Genomic DNA, 5,699 nt, shown 5'->3' on the forward strand with positions numbered 1-5,699 from the left:
CGGGGCTCAGCGGCGAAGGCGGGGTCGGAGGGCGGAGCTCGTGGTTGGGATCGAAAAAGAGAGAGAGAGAGAGAGAGAGAGAGAGAGAGAGCGAGTACGAGAGAGAGAGAGAGTGTGAGCGGACTTAAATAGGGAAAAAATTAATAAAAAATAAAAAAAATAAAATAAAATACTGAATGAAATGCGCGTGGAGCAGTCATTTTTGAAAAAATGCGGAGGGAGAGAACGGGGTTGTTGGGTAGCTGATAGGGGTTCGACGCGGGAAACAAAAGCTGGGGTTATTTTCAAATGGGTTCGGGTATTTAAACGAAAATAATTAAAATAAATAATTTCGGGTACTTAAAAATTAAACTAATTACATAATAATTATCTACAAATAAAAACGTACATGTTGAGCTAATACAACAGTTAATATGAAACTGTCAAAATATACCCGTATTGTACAATTAAACGAAAATAATTAATAATAAAAATATATTTACTTACATTTAAAATCAAATAATTATGTGACAATTATCTGCACGATAAAACGTACCAGTTATGCTAATACGACAGCTGATACGTAATAATTAAAATAATACAATAATTTACACAAATAATACGTAATTAATAATTCAACATAATACAAGAATTAATACATAATAATAATAATAATACGACGTATTATTTAAAATAATACGTAATAGTATCAGTAACACAACGGATAAATCCCAGAAATCTTCATTGCACTAAATTAATTTATAAATATAAAAACCATTTAAATAAATATAAAACTTAGACTTTAAATCATAGAAAATTCTAGAAAATCGAGAAAAATACAAATACTCTTTTAAAAATCATAATTAAATATTTTAAAATACCGAAAATTTATTTTAACTAGTATCAAAATTTTACGGTTAAGTCAGGCTCTGATACCAGTTGTTAGGATACACCCCAATAAGAACGCCTCTAACGGAGACGCAATACACAAAATAAAGGCACAAGATCAACCAGAGTACTCACAGATATACGTGGTTCACTCCTTCGGAGCTACTCCACGGTGCAACGACGACGCCAAATTCTTTTATATCCCAAAAGAATAGATCCAAGAGAACACCCTCTCTTGATCAGATACACTCCAAGAAATCTCACAAACTCTCTCTATGTTTTCTCTTACTCTTCTATAAGAAGAGTTGTTTCTGGGATGATATTTCCTTAAGAGTTTAGGGCCCTATTTATAGTGTTTGGGAAACACTATGCACTAATAAAATATTATTAGTGGGACCCGTCACTAATAATAATTAACTAGTGGGACCCGCATACTTTTTCTTTCTTCAAACTCTTCGGCCACTTTTTCACAAATGTCATAAAAGTGGGGGCCACCTTTTTACAAATGTCAAGAAAATGGGCTGGGGTTGGTGGAGCTTTCGGCTAACAGATACATCAGGAGATTGTGGAGAAAGCTCGAGTACCTGCTTCAAGGTAAAATATTTCCAAGAATAGTCATGTTATTATTATTATTTTTCATGAAATCTTTTCTAGTGTGACATTCATTTTTAACTAAGGATTTAATATCCTATATAAAAATAAGTGACGCTAAAAGTTCGAGCACAGGCACACAGTAGTTTGGTGATGAAAAGAATCTAGTTAAAACATGGGTCAACAAGGAACACCTTGCATCCATGCCACAGGGAATTTGGTTCCCGTTTAGTCTTAAAATATATGCAACTGTAGTTTTTTATGAATTTTATTGATTCCCTGGGTTGAATGTATATGTGAGCAAGCCAGTTAGTTCTACTTAAGCTACAGGTGAAGCTGTTGCCCCTTGTATTAACAAATTGAGCTGTTGTTAAGGAATCTGTAACACATACTAAATATCGATAATCTTGAACTTCCTTTAGGTGATGGCGTTTTTCATGCACAGTTGTGCCTACTTCGACAATAGCATGGGTGCGTGTGTGCATGAGTGCATGCACCCATAATCATCATAATGACCCAAGCAAAAACTTCTAAGATTACCTCAATCTATGGCTCCAAGTAACATTTTGATTTAGCTTGCCTCCTTCATCTAGCATACTGTTCAAGTTAACACATCCAGTCTGCATACCCATAGCACGAACCAAAACATATTATGTATCTGGTATTACTTCTCATACTTTGTCATTAGCAAAAGTATTTTGTTTTGTTTTTATTCACAGAGTACAGGCATGCACCAGAGGATTCTCTTGTTTATGAATATATCTTTATAAATTTACTTTATATACATATACATATATTCTTATAGTGCATTATTATGATCTATCTGGTCTTCAATATAACTAGTTAAAGTGGCAGAATTAGTTTCTGTGAAGAAACGCTCTTTATCAAATTTCTTCTAAGTACTTCAAGATAACTTCAAGTGCAATGACTAGTTTAAAATTGCATATTCCGTTCCCCAAGCGGCTTTTGTGGCTCCTCTGTAATATAGCAATTGATAGTCACCGCATGGCGTGCGTGGTTGATAATGTGTTTTATTTTAACTTGGTTTTGTTGAGGATGAGAAACCAGCAATATCAAGATGGTTTGAAGTACTTTGGGTATTGTTGTGTTTTAATTACCTTATTGTTATTGCACTGAATTAAATCCACCGTCTGATTTTGAACATATTTGTTGCTTTTATTTGATGTTATATGCCATTCTTTCACAGAGCATGGAGCATTGGTTGAAGAGGAGGGAGGAGGGGAGGGGGAGGGGGGCGGGGATGGGAAGGAGATACTGCAGAGCAAGAAGGACCAGGCGAGGCTCGACGGGATGTATAAAGTTTGGATCTTTTGTTGGTGCTCAACTTCACTCGGTTTTGTGTATCTATTTGTCAGATTTTCTACTGTGATGGCGAGACAATTGTTGGCAACTTCTATCTTGTCTACTTTGCATCCATTTTGCTAGATGTGCAGACCCGTTCAGGGGAAAGTAAGAAATTCAAAAAAAAAAAAAAAAAAAAAAAAAAAAAAAAAAAAAAAAAAACTGTAGCACAACATCCTAGACGGAAATTCCGTCTAGGATGCTCAAATTCCGTCTAGAATGCTCTTTTTAAAAAAAATTTAAAAAAAAATTTAAAAACCACAAATTCCGTCTAGAATGAATATTCTAGACGGAAATTTCCGTCTAGAATACTCATTTTAGACGGAATTTTTTTCCGTCTAGGATGAGTTATTCTAGACGGAAATTCCGTCTAGAATAATCCGTCTAGGATGTATTCTAGACGGTTTTAAATTCCGAGGATGTAGTATTTTAGACGGAAATTCCGTCTAGAATAATCCGTCTAGGATGTATTCTAGACGGTTTTGAATTCCGTCTAGAATATTCCGTCTAGGATGTATTCTAGATGGAATTTCCGTCTAGAATACTACATCCTAGACGGAAACAAACTAGACGCCTATTCTAGACGGAATTTCGTCTAGAATAAGCATTCTAGACGGAATTCTGGGTATCCTAGACGGAATTTTCCGTCTAGGATACCTCATTATTTAGCAGTGTATGGTGATAATCTGTTAGCTAGCCAAAACTTTCGTGATGATTTTGAAAATACAGTTGATAAGACTGATAGGCCGAAAATCTTTAACTGTGGAACTGTCTTTACATTTAGGGATTAGAGTGATAAGAACTTTGTTCACCCTATGAAGAGAAGAAGGATTCTGGGTAAAAAAATTCATGAGAGCAACAAGATCACTCTTAATTAAATCCCAGAAAATTTGGTAGAATAACATAGAGAAACCATCTGGACAAGGGGCCTTGTTTGGATTCATATTGAAGATCGCATGTTTGATTTTAGATTCTGAGAAATCCTCCTCAAGAGCAATAAGGTTATGGTTTTGAGAAGGATACAAGAAGTCCCAATTTACTGTCATATTGCTCATGGTATCTTGTCCAAAAAGATTGAGGTAAAAGTCATAAAAAGCTTTTGAGATTTCACCATTATCAGTGATATCAGTACCCAAATGGTTAATAGAAACAATATGATTAGATCTTTTATGAAAATAGGCTGTTTTATGGAAGAAGGATTGTTCGCGTGGAAAACTGTAGCTTTCTTCATTAATGAGATAATTGTCATCTTGAGTTACAACTTTTCGAGTTACAAAAGATCCGGTCTTTTATAGATCCGGTTATAACTAAATCAAAGAAAAAAGTAAAAAAATTACAACTCTCCTCTGTGAACAAATCACGAGCTCCTGTTTTGCGGTTGCTCGCTTTGGTGGGTTCTTTGCCTGCGCCGGGGTTGTTTGCCGTGGACCACCGCGCGATCTAGATCCGGTCAGATCTACACGATTATGCGGGTATTATTCCACGAAGGGAATAATAGCCGGGAGGGATTAATCCACCAAGGGAATAATCGCTCAGATCTCGAGATCTAAGACCAAGCTTAGATCTGGAGTGTAGTCTCGTGTAGATCTCAGATCTGTTCTTTCTTCCTCTCGAGATCCTGTCTTTTCTGACGTGGATGGTCGCCGAGGATCAGATCCGAATGTGCAAGTCTTCTGGTCTTCAAAGCTCCGAGTTCACTCTTCAATCCGGCAGAGTTTCGGCTCTTGAAAGTTCGACCTCTGAAAATGAACATCTCTAGGCCTATTTATAGGCTCTCAGGACAGTGGCTGCAAAAAGGGAATTCCTGATGCGTGATGGGCGGGAGTTTGATTTTGTTGTTTCCGAGAAGGGTCTCGAAGATAGCTTGGGCCGAGCCACCTGAAGTTGGCTCGGCTTCGGCCGAGCCCCTCTAGGTGGTGGTTTTTCGGTGTTTTCCGCCTTTGGTTCTGTCCGTGATTCGGTTGATCCAGACTCTGATTTGATTCCTGATTTGGCAGTAAATCCACTTCTGAGTTCGAGTCCGAGATTGATCTTGATTCGATCGTGATTCGTCCGAGTCCGCTCTCGGTTGGATGACTCGTTGATTCCTCAACTCATTAGCTTGATTCTGCACGCGGGTGGATGCATTCCGTCGCTTCTGTGCGATTCGTCGATCTCGTCGCCTCGTTGGTTCGTCGGTTTGTGCCGAGCTATGCTAGGGGACCTATAAGCAATTTTATATGCCTACAGATACCCCCTCCAAAGTATTTCAGTCTCGTTCTTTTATAGAAGAGTCTGGGATACTTTGGATATGATTGTCCCTACCTTCAGTCGGTATAACGGGACCTCGGAATGGCTTCTGTTCTTGACTCCTTCAATTCTCCAGGCTTTTCGGTGCTTTGTCGAAAGTCTGTAAGAGTTCCGGTGCTGCATTTATTGTCTGACCGTTTGTCGGAATTTTCTGAACTTGAAGTCGATTCCTTTGAGCTGACCATTGATTGTGGCGTCGAGTCTTTATGCACAACGCGTTGTCCGGCGTAGTGTGGTTGAGTTATCCTTAAGAATATTTATAAACAATATTCTCCAGGAACTTCTCAACCCAAAAATAGGGAATAGTTTTATACTCGTATACTTTTCGGAGTATTAAGAAGCAGTTTATACTCGTATACTTTTCGGAGTATTTTCTGCGCCCAAATGCGCTGAACCGGCTTAAAATGAGCCAAAAAAGGCAGTAAATCGGTTCAAAAAATCCTCCGACCCTTCCAAATATATGGTAGAGGGGTTAAATAGGTGAAGGGATGAACCGTAGGTTGACCAAAAGTCGTTCCAACGTTTAATTCAGCTCCAATTTGAATTCTGGTTCGAATTTGGTTCAAACTGGTTCAATTTGACTCAAACTG

Source organism: Asparagus officinalis, chromosome 1, assembly GCF_001876935.1.
Source record: "Asparagus officinalis chromosome 1, Aspof.V1, whole genome shotgun sequence".
NCBI classification, from domain to species: domain Eukaryota; kingdom Viridiplantae; phylum Streptophyta; class Magnoliopsida; order Asparagales; family Asparagaceae; genus Asparagus; species Asparagus officinalis.